The sequence below is a fragment of the Chiroxiphia lanceolata genome, chromosome 1 (genome assembly GCF_009829145.1).
Source record: "Chiroxiphia lanceolata isolate bChiLan1 chromosome 1, bChiLan1.pri, whole genome shotgun sequence".
Taxonomy (NCBI): domain Eukaryota; kingdom Metazoa; phylum Chordata; class Aves; order Passeriformes; family Pipridae; genus Chiroxiphia; species Chiroxiphia lanceolata.
In genome coordinates this window covers 98780920-98805039 of record NC_045637.1, presented here as the reverse complement: position 1 = coordinate 98805039, position 24120 = coordinate 98780920, and the positions used below count along the sequence as shown (strand labels likewise).

At 40.4% G+C, this 24120-nt stretch overlaps 1 long non-coding RNA gene across 1 annotated transcript; it reads left to right on the top strand.

Annotated features, from left to right (window-relative positions):
• Positions 1-682: 682 nt before the first annotated feature.
• LOC116788189 lies at positions 683-16650 on the top strand. The gene is made up of 3 exons (XR_004357572.1): positions 683-692; positions 1391-1394; positions 16159-16650. It is a non-coding gene; the product is annotated as an uncharacterized LOC116788189 (long non-coding RNA).
• The last annotated feature ends 7470 nt before the right edge of the window (positions 16651-24120 follow it).

Genomic DNA, 24120 nt, shown 5'->3' with positions numbered 1-24120 from the left:
CTTTTCTTTAACTAAAAAGTAAGTTATAAAATCTCAGTTTTCAAAAACTTCATTCTTTTCCAACTCTGACATAGGGGCAAAAAGCATGAAAACCCATCTTTCTTTAGGTTTGAGAGATTAATAGATTAGTGAAAGGATTTTTGTACATAGTGAGGCTATGTTTATATGGTTTTCTAATAGCGTATGTAAATGCATCACCTCTGTTTTAAGGAAAGGCCATTGTTTTATTGATTTAGGGTTACCTGTTTCTTGGGTCACTTGTGGGTTCAGCTGCAATAAAGCTGCCTTTGGGAAAAATCTGCTGTTAATTGACTTCCTCTAACAGAGGCAGTCTCTTCTACAGAATGAGTGATTTCAGTGGGTCCAATGGAAACAGAGTTAATGTTTGGGTTATTGCTGGTTATGTCTGTGTTTTGCTTTGGGGATGCTAGTTTAAGAAAACTTGTTAAATAGGTTGGGATGTTTTTTAAGGACTATTGTGAGGTTATATCTGTTCTGCTGCTAAAAATCTTTGATATTCCTGTCTTTGCCTCCCATTCTAATTGTTTAATTTGGGTATAGGCCAATTTATGCATGTTTGTGTTTTGAGTGATTTAGAGGTGTGTATTGCTGTATGTTGCAACTTTGTGGTGCATCTTTGGGCTTGTGTTGTATGAGGGTTTTGTTTGTTTTGCTTTCTCAAGGCTCTTGCAGTGACTGTGTATAAAGAATTCTGTATTTCTGTAGTTGAAATTGTAACTGGTTGTTTCTTTGCTACTAGTTTAGGTTTGACTTTCCATGTTGTGTATGGCATATTGTCTAACAGCATTTTAAAATAGTGAGAAGCAAATACTTGATTTGGGGCTTCTCTTATTATTATTATTCTTACCCCCGTAACACAAAAGAACTTTTTATAATAGCAGATAATCTGTCAATTAGTAAAGTTGTCCTTTTGTGACTTAGAAAATTAAACATGGTAGCTGAGAGCTGTATGTCTGCTGCATTTTGCAATGTTACCTCTAAATTGTTGGTTCTGTCAGTAGGTGGATGGTGTTGTCCCAGCTGAAATTCTTGCAGTACAAAACCAACAGCTATCATTGCCAGCAACACAGTCAGTACACTTGCAGTCCACTTCAATGTTGGTAGCTTTGACTTTGCTGGTGGTCTGGGCTTGGGCAGGCAGATGTCCTGTGTGCTTTCCCAGTCTGCATTCTCCTCCTCGAGCTGAAGTAGTAGCTGTAGCCACGTTTGCTGTTCTTCCTCTTTTGCAGGATCCAAAACTGCTTGTCTTTTTTCTGGTTCTGTCGTCTCACCGAGTTCAGTTTGCCACAGCTCGGCTAAGATTTCTTGGGCGTTAAATTCTCTTCTTCCTCCTCCATCAGGCCGTCTTCGGTGTAGAAGCTGTTCTGAGGCTGGTGAGGGCTGTGGGTTGGTTTCTTAATAGGAGATCCACGGTGGTGCTTTAATGGTTGTGTATTTGTTGTGCGTTGGTTGAACTGGTGGTAACGGAAGAGGCACTCTCACTTCTGCTTCACTGCTGGAGTAAGTTGGCTGTGTCCATGTTGCTGCGTGGTTGTTCTGCAGTGGTCTCATGGCCGCTGCGCAGCCAAAGGGTGTAAGTGGACCACCCCAACCCCCGCAACAGCAGTCTGTTCGCTGCTCTCCCGTCGCAGCCCCCGCTGCTGCTGGTGCCAAGCCCCAGCCGCCTGGCCGTGTCCCCGCACTCTCTCTGCAGTGGTCTCATTTAGCCCCTAGCTAAAGGGAGCTAGCAAATTCTCTTGACTCCCGCAATAACAGCTTGCCTGTTGCCCCCCAGCTGCAGCCCCCACAGCGCTGGCGGTCTGTACCCCCGTCAGCATTCCGCTCTGCCGCGGCGCAGCCGCTGCCACACCGCCTGACCCGGCCACCACCCCAGCCCCCCCGGCCACCGTTCCGCATGGCCCGGTGTATGGTGCAGGGGGGCACAGCTGTAAGCTGCAAGGCGCCAGCTGCAGCCGCCGGCATGAAGCTGGCAGCCCCCCACGCCGCCACCGCCTAGGCCCCAGGTTGTCCCGGCAGTGCCGCAAAAACGGTGGCTCCGGGTGCCTGCAGTGCAGGGGCCGCTACGACTGGGGCGGGCAGTGCGGCCGCGGGAGGCCTCTCAATGAAACTACCCGCCAGCCACGCTGCCGGCCTGGGTGGGAGGTAGTCCAGGCAAAGCCCCAGTCACCGACCCCACGCTGTTCCCTCCTCAGTCCAGGGGGGGGCGGCGCAGCCGTGAGCGGCTCTGCCACTGATCTGGCGGCCGCCACTCTGGCAGCCCTGCACCAAGAGGTACGGGATCCTGTGGCAGCCCCCGTCAGCAGCGGAACCCCCGCTGCAGGGACCGGGCTCGGTGCGGTGGGAGACCATGCAGCCGCGCACGTAGGGGGTGCACCGCCCGCAGCGAGTGCCACGTGTGGCCCCGAACACGCGCCAAGGAGCACATGGTTCCAGGGTGAACCCAGCGCCATATGCTTCCGGACTACACAGTGCCACTGCACTGTCCCCCACCCAGGGCTCCCCCTCCCCCCCCCACCCCCCCATCTCTCTCCGCTAACGTGCACCGTCCCTGCTTTATTGTTTTCGGGTCACGCAGTCGGCTGAGGGTCTGGGGGCAAAAAGGTCTGCTGTCCTGGCTGTTTTTGCTTCTTTGTAATGTAAGTTCAAGGCAGTCATCACCTCTCTCCATGCTGCTAAGTTTTTGATAGCTTCTGTATCACATTTACTTGTTTTTTCAATTAACTTGCTTCCTATTTTCCTCCAAGATAACACTTGGTGAATGCCAGTTAAAGGTAGAGCTGGTTCATTTATGGAAATCCAATACAATAAGTCCCAAAGTCTATTTTTTTTTCTATATTTCTCTTCTGTTCTTTTAAAAAATGGATTGCAGCTTCAGCTGTCTTTTTAATTTCTGAGGAAATTCCTTCCTGACGGGTAATCCACCCTCCCATTTTGCCAGTTTTTGGTTACCTCTGTGTGCAGAAGCTCTGTTGTCCTTTCTTCCGGTCCTTTTTTGTCCCTTTTTGCAGAGGTAATCCAGCGCGCTGTATTCTTCCTTTTTTTCCTTTTTGATCCTGGTGAGATGGACACCTCTGGACAGGTTCCACAGAGCTTGCTGCTCCTGGTTCCTGGTAACCTGCTGTAGTCGCGATGCGGGCAGCCATATAAGGCGTTGTTGAGGCATAAACCCCACTCAGACATGAGTGCCAGAGCAGAATTGAGGTTTATTTCAAAACACTTAGGTTTAAATACAGCGCTTAAACATGTCACATGATTTTTGAACCAATGACAATCAAGTATTGATTGAGCATGCGTGAGAACCCAGAACACTACAACTCCCATGATCCTTTGTCACATGCTTCCTGCCACATTAAGGTCTACTTTTTTGTACGAATTTTTACAGATCTCATCTTTCTTCCTTTTTGTTGCAGCTCTTTTAATAATCCTAAGACCTAACTACTGAAAGCTAGTTGTCTTCTTCTCAACAATGTGCTAAGGAACAGTGGACAGTGTCTCTTTCTCTGATGCTGCTTTTAGACTACTTGAAAAAGACCCAGTACCCACAAACTGCGTGTGCAAGAGTAGATTTAACCATGATGATGGTTATGGTTGTCATAAAACTTGATACCCGATGTGCTTCTTTAAATTCCACTGGGTATTCCATTAGAGCGTAAATGTATTTGAAAGTCTGCCCTTAAATCTGTGTATATCAGCTCAAACTTTTTTTAAGTTGGAAGAGCCTGAACATAAAGATCAATTTAAAAGATGAAATATTGGTTGTTGTCTGTTATCTAAGTTGTATCATAAAAATTGCTAGTATTGTTGTTACATTCTATTCATGATGCACAATGGTGTGTACTTAAAGATTGTTTAATGTCTGTGTTTGTCTATACTGTGTTAACAGAAGTATTCTTTGTACTCATCAGAGTTTCACATCAGAAACATCCTCACTGGGAGTCTTACTAGGTCATTAAAAATCTGATACTGAGTGTAGAGTTTTAGTATAAGCTACTTAACCTTATTTGAGACATGCTTATTTTAAGAATTGACTTATAATTATTTTATGGATGCCTGATAAAGGATCTTTAAAGCTGTTTGATAATTTTTAGTGAACAGAAATTTACTTATCAAAGGCTACAGGGTGGCTGGTGAGCAATCTATATTACATTTTTAAGGTGGAGTGGAATTCGTGCAAAACTATTTTCCATTTTCTGCCTTTTGTTTGGACTCAAAATTGTGACTACTCTAGAACCTACAAAACATCTCACTTGAAGGGTCTATTACTATTACTGCTGTGTCCTCTCAGTTTTCAGAGTCCTGCTATTTCCAAACTCTGACTGCATTAATTTTTTTTCTGGCAAATAAACCTACTATTCACTAAATGACTCCATACTGTTATTCTTTTCGGGAATAATTTTCTCTAGTGACTTGCATTGATTATAATTTGTTTGGTTTGCTTAATTGACTGAATTGCTTCAGCTGATCTTTTTTTCCTAAGTAATATTGTTTTCAAACCTTACATATGAAAATAACTGCTTTTGCTATTTTCCTGATGGTGGAACTGTGTGTTTATAAGTTTTAAGGATGATGAGGGAAAGTTACAAGGAAAATAGAACTATGTTGGCAAAATGGCAAATTGTAAAGATATCCTGGAATCAACATAGAGCAATAAGCTAAAATCATGGCAGTGGTAGTGGTTTAATGGGATAGATTTTGCATGGTGATAGTGAACATCATACTAAGCTTATTACCAACATCTTTGGGGGAAAAACCCTAAAATTTTCAGGAATGGGTGAACACATAGTTATATAAACCAATGTATGGACTCCTCAGCTTTACTCAACACTCATAAAAATTTGTTTAGAAAGCTGCTTCCAGATTTGGGGAAGGTTATGGCTTTTAATTTTGCAATGTCATTTAACTATAACAGCCATAGTTAACTTCAGGTGCCACGTCAGAGCTATAGTTTTTTCTGTTCCTTAGGTGTATTTTGTCTATCTAGAGCAGAATTCGTTTTCTCTTGCGCAGGATGATTGCTTCCTTCATCTTTGTAAAAGTACTATAGCCAAGTTTCTTTATTTCTGAGTGATTTCCAGTTTGATAACATCTAGTGTTGTGTTCAGTTTTTTCCTTTTTATTTTTTACCACTCATCTCAAGAAGCACTGCATTCTTTCACCTGTATGTTTGTGTTTTATATATGGTTTTTTTCCAACACTGAACAGTCCAGTTTATGTCTGCTTCTTTATCTCCAATACTAATCTGTTTTAGAACCTTCAGCTTACCCAGTTCTCAAAAGTCTATCCTGTTTTCAAATCTGTTCTGGGTTTTTTCCATCCCAGATACCTTTCATTTATCAGCTGTGTAATCTGAGCCTGTAAATTTTTCCTGTTGAAGGCTTAATTATTTGGCCTTTATATTCAAACTTCCTTTGAATAACTTCCTAGTTATTCAATGCTAGGCTCAAGTATTCTGTCTTTAGAATTAAATTTTCAGCATAAATTTTTCCCACACTTTCCTACAGTTCCTTGATATTTAGCCAGTATTCTGCATGTGAAACTATATATACAATCTCTTTCCTAACATGCAGTTTATAGCTCATAAGGACTACAGTTCTGAATCATTTGCTTCCTCTTCTGCAAGTTCTTATTTGCTGTTCTAACTCCTGACTTTTAATTGAAAGAATAAAAATTCATTGTGCGTCTCTTAGTTGGCTTGTGGTATCCATTCTAAAATCAGAAGCAGTGAGACATTAGCTACCTTTGAAGGAAACGATAAATGCATTTCCCTATATCAATTTAAAAAATTGAGGACTTGGCTAAAAGAGAGGCTTTCTGCTCAAGTGGAACATGAAAATAAAAAAAGAGGTATTTGATAGACATGGCCCACCGTTTCTGACTTAATTTTCTTCCTCCCAGTTCCATGCATGGAGTGTAAATGGGAGATTATTCAGTGGTGTTCTTTAGAAAAGTCCATATTTTACACAAAGAGCTCTTTTAATGTTTACAGCACTTCACAAATCACATGCTTATTCACAAATCCCTTTATTTATGGACTATGCAACTCAGTTGACCTATGCTGATGCTGATAAACCCTAATTCCTTATTTCCTCTGATTAAGCTTGGATGATGTAAACATCTGCTGACGCATTCAGTGACCTGACATAATTGGCCTGACTCCCAGAAAGTCCCATAAAACCCTTCCTGTAATAGTTTTATATCCTGTGCTTTTACTGGAATAGGAATCATGAAAAGAGTTCGGAAATACTCAATTCATATGTGCAAAACCTTAAGGGTTTCCCATATTGACATCACCACTCATTCTTTCAAAGTACAACTCCACGTATAAAATGTCAGTATTATTTTATAACCAAGTCTCAGGGTGCTATTTTAAGCAGAAGCTCAAAAGTCAGCTTATACAGAAAAAAATGAAGTACTTTTTAATGTTACAGTGTGTTCTCTGCATTAGTTCTTCTTACCTGTCCTGGCAGGGTATCCCCTCTTGGCTAGTATTCAGAGCCAAATGCTGTTAGACAATACAAGCTTTCAGACAGACAGCTGTATTCTGCATTTAAAGATGCTGACTGGGGGAGGCTCTTACATACTGTTGTTAGAGTTCTAATACACTAGCTTTGTGCACTTCATCCTACCTTAATACATAAATGAATGGAAATTTGGTGTGATATTTTTCTCATTTCCCACACTTGCAATGCTCATTTATGCCCAGTTGCTTGGTCCAGTGTATGGTAGAGAAAGGATGCAGGATATTGTTCTTTTCTTTGGTAGCTATTCTTTATCTCCTCAGTAACTACTGAAACCACTAACTTCTATCAGTTGAAAAGGAGAATGAGCTCATAGGCACAGCAGCTGTGCCTGGAGGAAGGACACTCTCCAAGTTCCCTTACTGAAAAGCTGATGGAATTGCAATGGGTGATTTTCATCAGACTTTTTGATACCAAGAAACACTGTTGGCCCATGTTTGTCAGCTGACAAATCAGACAGAAAAAATGCTCTCTCTTGCCCTGTCAAAAAGTTGGATGTTTTGGGGAAAAGGGAAGCAAACAGTAAGGAATATATTAGGTACTCACAGGTATTCTGGTAACTGAGTTACAGAGAAAAGCAAAGTTCTATGTTTAGGAAGAGTATTTCAAGGAAGGTGGAATTTTAATTATAGGGAGCTGTAAATTAAACTAGCTTCATAAACTGAAACATAAAAATATTTTATTATTAAATATTGGAATGTTTGGGGTTCTGTATTAAAATGAACAATCTGCAGCTCTAAGTAGCAGGCCTTTCATTTTTGGATTCTGAAACACTTCAGAATAAGGATGGTTTTTACTTCATGTAAGATGCCTTTCATGTCTATATTGATAATCATAGGAACAAAAAAAAATGAAAAAAAGCTTGGAACTTTGAAAACCTTATCTTGAATGTTTGGTTGAATGTTTGGCTATGTGGACAAAGATGGACAGCTTAGATATTGGTGAACTGATTATAACATTAACTTGGCTGAGTGACTTGCAAAACTGTTAAAACTTCTTTGTATTTTTCTATGATTTATGGCAGAAAGGGAAAGTTAACTATACTTCTGTTTAAGACCAGTGAAAATATCTTTCCTTTCATTTATTGCCTGGTAGACAGGTTAGTTCAGAAAGTATCAGACACACTATTTTCCAGGACAGAACTTGGATTTTCATCTATCATGACTTATTAGGTGGAAAACAATACTTGGCAGAATTGACATTTGGGAAATTTGAAATAGAAAGTTTTGTATTTATCTTTGACTGGATTGTCATTAATCATTGCATTTGCCTGAACATCTCTGCAGGTGAATTGTGTATCCTGTGTCTTTCATGCAGCAACTAATGATTTCTTGCCAAGACGGTCTCTTTATAGCCTGCCAATGTTATTAAATTAAGTTACCTGTAAGGAAACAAATATGAACAAGCTCAATACATGTAATGGATATCAGTCTATTTACCAGGAATTTATTAATTCTTTGATAAAGTTGCATTTCTGTATTTTCAGTTGGTTTTTACCCCTGTATATGTGCTAAAAAGCTGGCCTAAGGCTGCCATAAGTCAGATTTTCTTTCTTTCTTTCTTTCTCTTTCTTTCTTTCTTTTTTCTTTTTCTTTCTTTCTCTTTCTTTCTTTCTTTTTCTTTCTTTCTTTCTTTCTTTCTTTCTTTCTTTCTTTCTTTCTTTCTTTCTTTCTTTCTTTCTTTCTTTCTTTCTTTCTTTCTTTCTTTCTCTCTCTCTCTCTCTTTCTTTCTTTCCTTTTCTCTTTCTCTTCTTCTTTCTTTCTTTGTTTCTTTCTCTTTCTTTCTTTCTTTCTCTCTTTCTCTCTTTCCCTCTAGATCATTATAAAATCTAAACCATCAAATTTCATGCAAAGTTCAGTGAATCTCTGAACTTTTTTTTTTATTATTATTATTCATTTTGCAGATACCAGAATACAAGCCTGGAAGAGTCTAATTCAGTGCCAGTTGGGAATAGATATTCTCATTTCTGTGTCATTATTGCTGTTGGCCAGAAAAGGACTTGCAGGTCTATGGAAATAGGAAGCAATAGAAGTAGTCAAAAGAAGCAAAAAGACGGTTACTTGATGGTTGGAGGGGTTTACTTCCTGTCTGGCTGTGCTGAGACATTTTGCAAGAAAGTAAGCATGGCACTGTCAATTCATCATTTCTCTTTGTATCTTGCCATAATGTCACAAAAGTCCTCCAATATCAAATATTAAGTTTCTGATCCAAGTAATAATGTGTCATAACTCCAAAATGCAGGCAATTGTGAAATTCTTTCTTTCTCAGTTTTGAATTGATTTATTTTGAATAATATTAAAATAAACACCTTGGGTTTTAGGTCACAGCAGTAAGGTTGAGGGGACAGGAAAAGGGAAGAGGATAAAATATTTTCTTAATATAAAGTAGCTTTTTAATTATGAGCAGAGTAATATTTCTGCATAATGTAAATCCATGCATCAGGATTAGTTGCATCTTTCTTAAAGTATTTCATAAATTCTGTCTTGCATTGCATTTTGATATATTTTAGTAGCATGATGAAAATGATTGATTTGCAATAATGAGATTAATGAATCAGAACAGGTAGTGACAGGAAGTTTAAACGTGTCAAATTAAATCAGAACAAGCAGAGGTAAAATAATTAGTACATTCACCATCATGTAATTCTAAAATCACTTTGCCAGTAGAAATAAATTTCAGTAATTTAAAAGACATTTTCTTTTATTATAGAAGACTAATTTGAGCTGTAAAAGTAATAGCTTTGTCTTGTGTACCTGAAAGGTAATGGATAATGTGATCACAAATATACTTTTACTTCTAATTGTCTCAAAGCTAGTTACATATGTTCCATCATCATGGCTAGGCTTTGTGAATGAAGATTTGGGAAGGGCACTACCCACATTTGTTGCAAGCGCGTTGATATGTTCCATATTAGAAAGCAAAATAGAGGAAGACAGTGGATAGAAATGTTTGTTCATGAAGTGTAGGACTTGTTTAGACTAGTGCTGAGTGTTTTTTTTCTCATGCGACATTCCCTAATTTTTACATATTTAAATTGGTTTTTCTATTCCAGCTAGAAACATACAGTTCTAGAAACTACAATAGATGTGAGGAAGAGAGTTAGTTGAGAAAAAAACAAACATAAACCACAATAAAAAAAAAAAGGGAGAGACTCCTCTTTATCCTATTTAAATAACATGTAAATTAAAATACCCTCAAAACAAATAAAACCCTCAACAGTACAATCCAGGAGCTCTTTACCTAGTGAAACTGTTGTAGTTTCATCAACTGGAAACACACGTAACAAAACCATGGAAATGTTTGTTTTCTGATGAATACCATATTAACATTCTCCTTTCTTACAGCAAATATATGACATAATTTTAGATATTTGTGCCATACATATAAATTTATCAAATGTGTTACAATTTATCTTCATGAAAAATGTATTTTAACATAATTTTACAAGATAATGAATAGATCTGATTTAGAGCCATATTGGTATGCAGTGGCATATTAGAAAAGGGAATGTATAAATCTTCACATAATATATATATTTTTAGCTGATATAGCTAGTCTTGTAAAAAAATATGGTACACTTGAACCCTTAAGTCTGTGCTATCATTAGTCTGTGGTAGAACTAGCTATTGGTGTTTTGGGGTAAGAAAACCATTTCTAATAAATGACTACAGAGTGGAGCACTACCACATTTTGGAGCTGAGTTAGGTCCTGACTTGAAGCAAATGGCAAAAATGAGGCAAAGGAAGGAACAGTAAAGGCAGGTTATTTGTTTATACTGAAGCTGGACTGAGACACAGCTAATATAAACCAGATTTTGTGATGTGCTAGTTGGAAGGGAATGCTCTGTTGAAAGAGGAATTTTTGGCTATCAGTGGTTCACATTTATGGAACAGAGAATATTGCTTGAGAAAATAGAAAGGTTTCTTTAAGCATTCAAAAGATGTTTGTGCCAAAGAAGCTATTGGAACAAGAGCAAATCAAGATTAGGCAAATATTTTGTGAACTTCTTTTCTCTCTATAAGTAATTAATAATAATAATAATAATAATAATATAAAAGAAGAATATTCTACACAGCTATAAACAAAGCATGAAATGATCTGCTTAGAGCAAGTTACACAAACAGGATTTTGAGATTCATCAAACTCTAATACTTGTTGGTGCTGTACAACAGCTGTATCAGAATTATACTATTAGGAAAGAATTGTTCTCCGGACTAGTGCTGTGTAAATTAATTGAAGGGGTTTTTGCAATAATGTTAATACTGAAGGTGGTCAGCCTTAAGGTGGGCAAAGCACAAGAGAATACAGAGTAAGAAACAGTTATTCTGGGAAGCAGGATAGAGGTCTTCAAATGTCACCACAAATTTTTATTCATTCTGATTAAGGTAAAAATCCTGCACTAATCAAAAAGTGTTTTGTCCATAAGTTAGCCAGGTAATGACAGATTGTAAGTGCATGAGAATAGGTTTGCTGTACTTCACTGCAAATATATACAAGTAGTAGATACCTGACTGTAATACTCTCCATCGTAAGTAAGTATGTGTTTTCCCTTCAAAAGATAAAAAGGCCAATGCTCTGAACAGTTATTCATGTACTCAATCCCAAGCATGTCTGTTGCTCAGTGACTTCAGGATAACTATTCATGGAGGAAGGGGCACAAAGGTCAAGTTAGATTTTTGTTGTGTTAATGGAGCACCAAGTTCAGAGGAATATTGCTTTTGGTGTTAGCTTTTGGGCATTTTATGCACCTTAAGTAAGGAAAAGAAATCATCATTTTTGTAATAAGATGTTGAAAAATGTAGTCACCAGTGAAGCAAGGGAAACTCGTTTTAATTATTCATACGTATAGCTAATTTCACAAATCCCTTGAGGATTTGCAGATATGCTTCCTAATTATTGGGGAACTTATGGTACTGTCTCCTGCTAAGTACACTTCAAACACAATGCTTCAAAAATTAGTAATCAATTAAGATTTTACTTTAGAGACAAGCTTGCTTCTTACACAGTTAGTCTCAGCTCATAAAAATTGTGCTGACAAGTGAGTGAGTCATATCTTTTAAGATCTTGCCAAAAGCCACACAACAAGCACAGGGAAGGATGACATAAAGTGAAACCATGTGCACCAACTCCACAATTAGCTAATTGTCCAGATCAGTATTGCTATGAATGTGCATTGTGAAGCAGTAGATGTCACACTGTGGATATTCATGCCTTCTGAAAGGGTCTGCTACACTCTTGGAAGTGAATTCAAAGTCCTGCAGTGCTGCTATAGTGACCTTACCAATATCTGCTAGTCAGTTATGATCTTCAGGATTTTGGATTTCTGTAAGAGCATTAGAATTTATTAATAGCACTCAGAGAAAAAAAAAAGAATAGTATTCTGTGAAGTAGACTACATATAAATGGTAAGCCTGACGACCTCAGCAATGTTAATGTGTATTTGTGTGGATCATACCTATATAGTAGCTTGTGAATGGCATCTATGCTGTGTTTCTTCCTGATTACATGAATAGGAACCTATTGCTTACAATTAAAATGAGTGTAGTAATGGATACCATTATTCCAGTAGCCTTAACTTCTTTTTCTGTGCATCTGAGAGTTTGTAACTTTTTCCATGAGATCCACAGAATTCCGACAACCTCTGCTGCCTCATCTTTTATCTCTTTTGATTATGCAATTGAGAACTGGATGTAATGAATTTAGTGCAGAGTTTAGACTGGAATGGGAAAATACACATTCAAACCTACAGTATTCTTCCAGGTTTTGTGGCATAGCAAAATGAGTTGAGGGGTGTCTTTTTAATAGAGTAAGAGCACCATACAAACCTGCCCTATACTAGCTCCATTATTTCTTCCAACGACAAAATGACTCGTTCCAGAGGAAACAATCAGCTTGTCATGTTTCCAATTGCTAATACTTGTCCTCTGTTTGGCAGATGTCAACTTCCTTTCCTTTCAAATTATCCAATCAAATGGTGTATCATAGAGAAATTGTTCTCAACTTATGTTTCACTTTGATATTATTTCACTTTGATGTTAGAAGTTTCTATCTGAAAACAGATATCTTTTGGGTTTTTTTTCCAGCTATAGCAGAATCCATAACAGATAAGAATGCATGTGAGCCTTAACTTTTACAGTTACTTATGATGGACGACTTAACCATGTAAATATATATCAATAGGATTTTGGGGTTTTTTTTTGAGAGGTGAGGTGTTGAATGACTTTATATTCTTCCTATGTCAATAAAATGCTTGTTTTCACAAAAATAACCTACATGTGCATTCATAAATGCATGTAATGATTTTGCCAAGCTCACAATGAAACTGAGGTAATTTGAGGAGGAAGCTAGTTGCTTTCTGTTATAGATCACCCAGCCAGGATGAAGAGGCAGATAAAACATTCTATAAGCAGCTGGAAGAAGTCTCATTATCACTGGCCCTTGCTTTTGTGGGGGACTCGAACTTACCATGTGTCTGAAGGAAATGAAATAAAGCAGAGAGGAAAGTCTAGAAGGTTCCTGGACTGTGTGGAAGAGAAATTCCTGGCACAGCTGGTGAGCAAGCCAACCAGGGCAGGTGCCATGCTGGACCTGCTGTTTGTGAAATGAGAAGGATGTTGTAATTATTGGAGGCCTTCTTGGGCACAGTGATTGTGAAATGCTAGAGTTTTCATTTGTCAGAAAAGTAAGGAGAGGGATCAGCAGAACTGCCACCTTGAACTTCCAGAACACAGACTTTGGCCTGTTTAGGGCAAGAGTTGAGAGATTCCCTTGTGAGGCAGCCCTGAAGGGCAAAGGAGCCCAGGAAGGCAGGGAAATGCTTCAAGAAGAAAATCTTAAAAACACAGGAGAAGCCAATTCCCATGTGCCAAAAGATGAGATGGGGGAAGAAGACCAGCCTGTCTAAACAGAGAGCTTTGTCTGGAACTCAGGCAAAAAAGGAGAGTTTATGACCTTTGGAAGAAGGTGCAGATAATTCAGGGGGACTACAAGGGTGTCATGAGGTTCTGCAGTGAGAAAATTAGAAGGACCAAAACACAGCTAGAAGTTCATCTTTACTGCTGTAAAAAATCCAAATCAAAACCAAAACCACCTTCTATAAATACATCATCAAGAAAAGGAGGTCTAAAGAGAATCTCTATTCTTTATTGAATATGAAGGGACACATAGTGATAAAGTATGAGGAAAAGGATGAGATACTTGATGCCTTTATTGCCTCAGTCTTTAATGGCAAGACTAGTTGTCCTCAGGATACACAGCATCCTGAGCTGGAAGAGAGTGATAAGGAGCAGAATGAAGCCCCCATAATCCAAACAGAAATGGTCAGAGACTTGCTACACTACATAAACATGCACATGTCACCTGTCTTTGCTCCCACTGGCCATACACATTCTTTTTTTGACTTAGTTCCAGAAGAAGTTTCCCTTGCTTCCTTGTTTTCTATTCCATTCTGCTGTGGGTTAGATCTTCTTGCTGAATTTTCCCCTACCACCATCAGGGGGCCCTCACTGATAATGGCGCACTGCGCTCTGGCCCCGCTGCCGAGGGACCAGCCACACAGGGGTGGGGGCGGGCAGTGCAGGAGGCAGTATCTCGCGAACTGCACCAGAACTGGAGAAATAAAAGGCGCAGCCGTTTCCAGCTTGCTTGCCTGTGGATCTGTGAGTGTCCTGGTGCCTTGCTCGTTCCCGGCAGGGAAACGCTCTCTTTGTCTTGGGATCACCCAGGCGCACCCCGTGCCGGCTTGCCACAGTCCCGGGATCACTCAGTCGGGATTGCCTGGCCACAGCCCGTGCCAGCTTGCCACAGTGAGCAATGGGGTGAAGCACGAGAAACAGCGAGCGTTATGGCAAGGAAGTTGAGAGCATATGAAGACACCATTCAAGCATCATCCCAAAACCAGGTCAGTTTTGTGTAAAAGCTGGCTGAGGACCTCTGGAATTTCAAAGAGGTGCTTACCAACAAAATCAAAGAAAGCTGGAAAAAAAACCTTAAAGAGAACAGCTTCCATGTGGCACCAATGCAAACTAGAGCTCCCGAGGTCAGAAACAGACGTCCCCTAGCTGGGGAGAGGGATTACTCCCCAGAAAACTACTTGAGCATGGAGAAGACATGAATCAGTGGCACAGGAAACTTACCCACATCCTAGCAGCCTGCAGGGAAGTCATCCGGACTGAGTGCTATGCCAGCCTCTCCTGGGCAGGCATCAAGGCAAAACAGATAGGACTATGACATGTGTAACCCCTTAGAAGGTACCTCCCGGATGTATTCACAGGGAGGTAGGAGCAGCTATGATGATGACTAAGATTAAAAAGGCCCTGCCTCCAGCCAGGGGGAAGAAAGGGACAATAGGATCTACTGTACTGTGTGGATCTTATGGTCTGGCACATCAGAACCATGAGAATTCAAGGATTTAGTTGACACTGACCCTCACTATACTTTAATGCCATCAGGACACGTGGCTGGAATCTATTTCCATTTCTGGGGTGACAGGGGTTTCTTAGGAGTTGAGAGTGCTAGAAGCTAAAGTGAGCTTGACCTGGAAAGACTGGAATAAACACCCTGCTGTGACTGGACCAGTTGCCCCATGTATTGACTATCTCATGAACAGATACTTCAAAGACACAAAATGACATTGATGGGCCTTTGGAATTGCTGCTGTGGAGACAGAAGGGATTAAGCAATTCAACATTTTGCCTGGTCTGTCAGAAAACCCTTCTGCTGTAGGACTCTTGAAAATGGAAGAACAGCAAGTACTGATTGCCACCACAACAGTGCATTGCCAGCAGTACCAAACAACTTGAGACTGTGATTCCACATCCACGAGATGATTTGTGAACTGCAGACCCAAGGAGTGGTCCGCAAGACTCATGCACCCTTCAACAGCCCCATTTGGCCTGTGCGTAAGTCTGATGGAGAATAGATTGACAGTGGACTATCGTGGCTTGAATGAAGTTACTCTGCTGCTGAGTGCCACTGTGCTGTACGTGCTGGAGCTTCAGTAAGAACTGGAGTCCAAGGCAGCCAAGTTGTGCCACCACTGACGTTGCAAATGCATTATTTTCTATTCCCTTAGCAGCAGAGTGTAGGCCACAGTTTGCTTTCACCTGGAGGGGCGTGCAGTACACCTGGAACTGACTGCCCCAGGGGTGGAAACACAGTCCCACCATCTATCATGGGCTTATTCAGGCCGCACTAGAGAAGGGTGAGGCTCCAGAACATCTGCAGTACATTGTATGGTGGAACATGGCAGAAGAAGTCTTTGAGAAAGGAGAGAGGATCATCCAGATTCTCCTGAAAGCCAGCTTTGCCATCAAAAAGAGTAAGGTTGAGGGACCTGCCCAAGGAATACAGTTTCTGGGGGTGAAGTGGCAAGACGGACGTTGTCAGATCCCAACAGAGGTTATAAACAAGATCACAGCAATGTCTCCACCAAGCAGCAAGAAAGAAATGCAAGCTTTCTTAGGCACCATGGGTTTCTGGAGGATGCACATCCCAGAATACAGCCAGATCGTGAGCCCTCTCTACCTGGTAACCTGCAAGAAGAACAATTTCCAGTGGGGTCCTGAACAGCAGCAAGCCTTTGAACAGATAAAGCAGCTCATGGTAGTCTTTGGTCCAGTCAGGACAGGACCAGATGTGAAGAACGTGCTCTACTCTGCACCTGGGGATAATGGTCCTTCCTGGAGCCTCTGGCAGATGGTGCCTGGGGAGATTTGAGGCTGACTGCTTGGATTCTGGAGCCGAAGCTACAGGGGGTCTGAGGCCAACTACACACCAACAGAGAAGGAGATCCTAGCAGCCTATGAAGGAGTTCAGGCTGCCTCAGAGGTGACTGGCACTGAAGCACAGCTTCTGTTGGCACTCTGCCTATCAGTGCTGGGGTGGATGTTTGAAGGAAAGGTTCCCTCCATTCATCATGCCACTGACGTGACATGGAGTAAGTGGATTGCTTTGATCACACAGGGCACCCGTATTGGAAACCCTAATCATCCTAGGATTTTGGAAATAATCACAAGTTGGCCTGAAGGTGAGAACCGTGGCCTGGCAGATGAAGAGGAACAAGTGGCACATGCTGAGGAAGCTCCACCATACAATCAACTATCAGAAGATGAAAAGCAGTATTCTCTTTTCATTGACAGTCCCTGTTGCATTGCAGGGACAAACCAAAAATGAAAGGCACACAAAATGGAGCCCCACACAACAAGTTGCAGAAGCCACTGAAGGACAAAGGTGGATCAAGTCAATTTGCAGAGCTCAAAACCGTCCAACTGGCCTTGGACATTGCTGAGCGAGAGAAGTGGCCAAGGCTTTACCTCTACACTGACTTGTGGATGGTAGCCAACACTCTGTGGGGATGGCTGGACAGATGGAAGAAGGCCAACTGGCAACACAAAGGAAAACTCATCCAGGCTGCCAAATGTGGCAAGACATTGCTGCTGGGGTAGAGAAGCTGATCATAAGAGTCCGCCATGTAGACACACACGTGCGCAAAACCTGAGCCAACGAGGAGCAGGGAGACCAAGCTGCCCAAGTCAAAGTGTGATAGTTACTGGCAGCACAAGGAAGAGGTGTTCGTGGCTTGATGGGTCCATGATGCATCAGGTCCTCAGGGAAGAGATGTCACCTATAGGCGGGCATGAGACTGAGGGGTGGATGTAACAATGGACATCCTATCCCAGGTTCTCCACAATTGTGAGACATGCTACAGTCAAGCAGACTGAGAGAGTGAAGCCCTTGTGGTATGATGGGAGATGGACCAAATATAGGCCTGGCAGATTGACTACATCACACTGCTGCAAATCTCTCAAGGTAAGCACTAGGTACTCACCATGGTGGAATCAAGCGCCAGATGGCTGGAAACATACTCTGTGCCTCACACCACTGCCTGAAACACCGTCCTGGGCCTTGAGAAGCAAATCCTGTGGTGACATGGCGACATGGACAGAATGAAATGAGTCAGACAATGAGACTCACCTATTAGAAGAGTAATAGGTAACCTACCTCAAGGATTAGTTACCACCTGGGCTAAAGACCATGGTATTGAGTGGACATATCATAACCCCTCTCACGCACGAGGTGCTGGAAAGATTGAAGAGTGTAATGGATTGTTGAAAACTATGTTAAAGGCATTGATCCTCTTAGTTAGTCAACAGAAGAGGCTCTGTCAATTGAGCTGGCGCTGCCTAATCAGAGCCCCTTCACAGGGGGGAGAGATAAAAATGGAGATGAAGTCCCTGTAGTGCACCCGAGAGGTATGTTAGGGAAAACAGTTTAGGTAAGTCCTGCTTCAAGCAAAGACAAACCCATTTGTGGGATTGTTTTTGCTCAAGGACCAGGGTACACTAGATGGGTGATGCAGAAAGATAGGGAAACACGTTGTATACCCTAGGGAAGACCTGATTTTTGGGTAAACTGTCCATCATGCTGTGCATATATATATATTTGTAAATGTGTATATAGCTGGAATAATATAAGTATGTATATACTTAAAAAGTTTAAATCCCATATAGCATGTTGGTGTGGAAAAATTCAGGGTGGATAAATTTATTGTCTTGGTTTTAAGACAATGAATGCTAGGAGGTGGGATATCCAATGGGATATCCCTCCCAGACTTATTGTAAATTTGAAAAAGAAAAAAAAGAGAACTTGGAGCAATGCGTAGAAATGAAATAATAGTTTATTGTACTGAAAAAAACAAAACAGGGAACAAAACAATGCCCACACAATAACAGAGAAAATGTCACCCAGAAATCACTCTTTCATCTTTGCGCAGCTGAGGCAACATAGCACTCCCGGTGCAGTCACATGATCCCAATGGGGCCAGAGTAAAGCTGCCACCATGCTGTGCAGGTGACATGTGGAGAGGTTCACAAAGGAACCCCCTGAGTCCCCCCAGTACAGCTGCAGTAGTGGCGAGGCAGAGCAAAGACAGTGTGGATGAAAAAACGTCAGAAGGCAACAGAAAAGCAGCGAGGGGGATTTGTTTGGGTGCAGCAGCTGGGGTAGCCGATGCGTGGCCAGTAGCTGACTGAAAGACGGTGGACCAACAGGAGCTGGTGGCTGTGGCAGGTGGGAGTTGGCGGCTGCTGTCCTGGTGCGGAGAACCAGGACTGTGGCAAGACGGCATGGGCTGTGGCTGGGCGATCCCAAGACAAAGAGAGCGTTTCCCTGCTGGGAACAAGCAAGGCACCAGGACAATCACAGGTCCACAGGCAAGCAAGCTGGAAATGTCTGCGCCTTTTGTTTCTCCAGTTCTGGTGCAGTTCGCGAGATACTGCCTCCTGCACTGCCCGCCCCCACCCCTGTGTGGCTGGACCCTTGGCAGCGGGGCCAGAGCGCAGTGCGCCATTATCAGTGAGGGCCCCCTGATGGTGGTAGGGGAAAACTCAAGAAGATTTAACCCACGACACACTCATCAGTTAACTTTTTTTTAAAGCGTTTGCTAGGAGTATTAGCAATAAGTTTAAGAAGAAAGAAATATACTGAATATCAGAGCAATTTATGATGCTGGATTTAGTGTTTGAGAGGGGAAAATATGCTTTCGGTAAAGGGAAATTACCTTACAGATTTTTATAATTGGTAAAAAAACCACAAAACGTTTTTGTGTGAATATAGGAAGTCTTTGTGCCAAAGATAACAGATGTTATCACTTTCAGTTTTCTGACCAATTTGTTACCCTCTTCTGATTTTCTAGGGGAGATATTTCTGTTTCATTAGTTTGTCTCCATATAAATAATAAAAAATTTCTTTCCTTATCTTCAATTAGAGTGTCCTTTTTATTTCTTCTTATATTGTATATCTGAATTTAGTTTCAAATTCAAGTTAGGTTATCAGCTCAGCTGAAAATATATGAGGAGATGTAATAAGTAATTGGCATTTGAAAAATTGAAGGAAAAATATTCCAAAATAATCACAGATATAGTTATTTCTTAGAATTTGTTTTATTTTTATTTCCTAACTCAATACATGACAAAATTTCAAAATTGATTTAGCAAGCTAAATATTCACTGTTTTTAGACACATACCTATGGAGTAGTGCCATGTAGGAGGTTAATACAACATGCTCCTACTAAAGAATATATTTCTATAAGACTCTCAACAGTCTTCATAACATTTTCTAAATGGAAACCCTTTTTGCTGGATCACAGTAAACTTCCAAAGAATTCTATCTATTGCAAGGTTTTAGCCTTCAGTCCTCTCGTGCAGAATTTGTTTTAATAGAGTTGTAAACATTTCTTATATTGTTTATTTCCTCACACTGCCTTTTTTAGACAACAGATTTAGTTTTGTACTTCAAATCAAGCTAGGTAATACTTGACAATGGTACTAACTGAAATGAATAGTGACAGGTGTATCATAAGCTGAATTTTTAAAAGGGAATTATGTTTCAGAATCTGACCCAGCAGACTGACCTTTTTATGCTAAGCTTTATGAAATCACCCATAAGCAGACACTAGGCCTGTACAATTAGGCATGAATGTTTAATTTCATATGAATTAAATGCAGATTTAATAGTTGTTTAAAATTAAATAGGCAGATAAGTTTATCTGCTTCACTGGAAAGCAAAGAATGAGTGTTTCTTTTGCATTAGAAAGCATTTTATCATGTTGATTTTTTAAAATCCTCATTCATCCATGAAAAAAAGCTATAGGGAACAATAACTACCATGACAAACAAATTATATCTAAAAATATTTTTTACTGATAACAGACTGAGTTATTGAAAAAACTAACTTGTAAATGGGTAGATTTTCTTTGTATTTTTGTTTTATTCTGAGTACACCTACTGTACATCTCCAACATGGCACATAGGCATGAAGCTGGATGTGATTTTTGGATATGTTTGATAGGTTCTCTGATTTTGTTTGTTTGGGTTTTGTTTGTTTGTTTGTTTGTTTTGTTTTTTGTTTGTTTGGTTGGTTGGTTTGGTTTTGTTTGTTTTTTTTTTAAGTAAGGAAAATACCAGTTTTATTCACACTCTTATCTATGAAGTTTTTCAGGGAAACAAGTAATGGATTTTCATTTTGATACATTTTTAAGAAGCAAAGAGAAAATTGAGGCTGTGGTAACCCATCACTGTATGTTTTCTGTCACCCTAGGACTGAGAAACCCATTTTCCAGGCAGAACTGGGCTTTTAAGTTATGTCTTTCAAGTTGTGGGGGAGAACTTTAGCTCTCCTTTCTTTGGCCTTCCAGGACTTCTCTTGCTTACCCTTGATCCCATTCTGGTGCTGAATGGAATAATGTTGAAATGTTTGCATTTTTGCAGATTGTTAAAACCACTTCCTGCCCAGTTCAAAGCTCTAACTTTGTTCACTGAAGCTGGTGCTCCACGTATTCTCTTTGAGGAGACATCGTCGATGTATTAAGAACAGTCTGGTGAGAACAATATATCCCTTAACAAGTGGCATATGCAGTTTGTTGTTATTACATTGGAAGGATTTTAATCTTTAAAATTCAGTGAGTCACTGCTAGAGCGGTTGCAGATATTTCCATGATAGGACTGATTTGATCCCGGAAGAACAGTGAGAGTAAATGCCTTATCTGCTGCCTTGTCACATTGTGCTGTTGGAAAGTCAAACCTGAAATACGTAGAAAGTAAATAAGCTGGACAGTGCATATCCTATAGTGTACTTTTCCACCTGGTACTCTGTGCACGCTTTACAGCTATTATCTGGACATGCCAGTAAATTTTCTTCTGTCTTGGTTTTGTAATGTCAGAATGTTTTAATCTTCAAGTTTGGGTTTTTGAAAGACGGCAGGGGAAAAAAAGCAGGACTAAAGAGAATTAAAAAGGATTGAATTTCTTCTATCAAGTCTTTTCTACTGCTGCTCTGGCTTCTGCTTTGTGACACTTTTAATTGTTGACCATTTTTTAAACAAGTAGCATTTTACAGTACCACTATGTTCGTTTTTCTTTAAAGGTGGAACTGCTAAACTGCCCTTTGCCAAAAAAGACTTGCCCTGATTAGAATCCAGCAAGTAAAATATAAGTAGTAGTGTGGGAAGCACCTCATCTAAAAGATGCTATTAGATTAACAAACTTTAGTCTTACTTTGATCCTCTGTTAGTCTGGAAAGATATATTCTTGTCCATAAGGACTGGGCATATCTTTTTCCCTGTATGAACTGAGATTCACTGTTCACAGATCATGAAATCCTTAGAAATTCTTTGACTTTTCTAGCTTTGCTTAAAGCAGAATTGGTAACTGTACAGACTCTCATACAATTTAATTTTATGTGAAGTAGACAACTCAACTTTAGAGAGAGAGAGATCACAGTAACCAAACAATATAAATTTGAGAGGATTCAGTCATATTAATAACCTAGGACTTGAAAAACAACACAACTAGCATCACAGAAATATTTAGCAGAATACATGCTTGGCTATGCTTTGCATATCTGTGCCTGCAGCTCATAACTAGTACTTTGACCTCAGACTCATTCCCTTCCCCTGTGCTGGTTTAAAAGTAAACCAGCAGGAGGAATGAACCCAACTCGAGAGATTACAAGTCAGAACTAAAGTTTACTAAAAAAAGATTACAATAAATACAATGAGAGAAAATCAGTTTTTATCCCTAAAGACAGATGTGTAACCCAGCACCTTAAGACTAGAGCAGAAGAGTGTTTGTTAGCCTCTGTGCTGAGCAGCCTGTGGCCCCCCTGGGCAAAAGGAAAAGAAAACCTGTTGATCCCAATAATGGTCATAGTTCTGTTAAGTAATGATCACAGTCTTGTTGAGAGTGGCAGTTGCAGTCCTGTTGAAGTTCTGGTCCTCCTCTGGATCCGACAAGTGGTACCAGAAGTCCCAAAACCCCAAGATTATATATGCTCAGGTTCCAGTGGGAATGCCCCGTACCTCCCCCAGGAATTTCACAATGGGTGATTTAACTCTGTGAATCCTGGCATATTTTTGCAGTCTTTAATGGTCTAGGTCATTGCAGCTGCCTGTTATACCAGTCCAGTATGGCCCATTAGCAGAGATGACCCCTCAGGCTGGGTGTGAAGGTGCTAATGCCTCCTCAGAGGGGAGTTACCACAGCTGAGTCATTGGTGTGAAGACAAAGAAACACTCCTTGCAGAGTTCTTTAACACCCAGCTTGTAGTCTGAGGTGTCAGGTGTGCCCTGGGCAGCTGCTGCAAATGATCCATTATTAACAGTCCACCAGAAACCACACAGAAGGGGTAGAATACACAGATTTGGTTATACCCACAGAGTGATATACTTGTCCCAGCCCCTGTAGTAACTAGGACATCCCCCAGCATGCCCTCCAAATCTTTGCATCCTCCCTTGATTGGTGGTTGTGTGCTGTGTTTCCATCATGGTATATCTGCCATAATGATACCATTGTTTGTTGTAAACATTAAAAGATCACATAATACAACAATTCACTCTTTCTGTTTAGTTATGATCAGTACTTTTCTGTGTCACATGTTTTGTCATGTAATGATTTTGAGTTTTGGCATAATATACTGATGTTATCCACGCCTTGCCTTTTTTCCAGATAGCTGGTGGCACTTTGGACCTAATCCAGAACTATTGTTTCATGAGTCACATTTTAGGAGTGTAGAAATCTTTGTTTTGCACTGCTGCCAGTTCCATTAGGTACTAATAGTAAGTGTGTCTTTTATTTCTCCTTTGCTCAGTTTTGCTAGTCATAGCTACTTAGTCTTGGTTTTGATTTTTTTTTTTTCCCCACTCCTTGTTCATTTCTCTCCTCCTTCCAGCCTAATTACTGCCACATTTCTGGGAATTGAGAGGATTCAGTCATATTAATAACCTAGGACTTGAAAAACAACACAACTAGAGCCTGTTTGCATTATGACTAATTTGCACTCTTTGTTTTGGGAGCTGAAAAATGCTTTATACTTAATACTCTTACAGAAACGAAGAGTCTTTCCTTCTCAGTGAGTGCTTACAGCAGATGTATCCTGAATATCTTACCCTGATGAGAATAGGAAACAGATACAGGGACTGACTTAGTTTGGGTAGGAGCACACTGTGTGAGTAATGAATTATGAATCACCTTCGTCATGCATGCAGTGTGAAATGTCACTGTGAAATATCTCACAGTCAAGGGGCAGTGATTCCAGGATAGGGGTCAGACAAACACCATCAAGAGATGCAAGAGAGATGCAAGATGTTTGGAGAGCAAGCAGATAGGGTTGACAAGCCCTGTGATGCTGGTAGTGATTCTTTTTCATGAGAGAGCAAGAGAAGAGAAAACTGCACTACTACTACTGTTGTTGCAGTGCAGCTACTTACTGACTAAACAATCAGTCTCACTGTTTTTAATTGTTAGCTATATTTTAATATGTTGTGAAAAAATATAGCACAGTCAATCAATTTTGTGATTATATTCCAAATCCCAAGATTCATCTTCTGTTAGTTCAAATGCATAAATACATTTATTATTTCTGTAATAGTATTTCATGGCTTTCAACTCAAACTCTACTGTTTCACCAGTAGAAATTGAGATATATTGTGTGCACACACCTTTCTAGATGTAGGTACAAACGTATGGTTGAGAATTTTTTAATTAGAATTTATTTTCATGATGGTTCCCAGAAACTAGAAGTTTG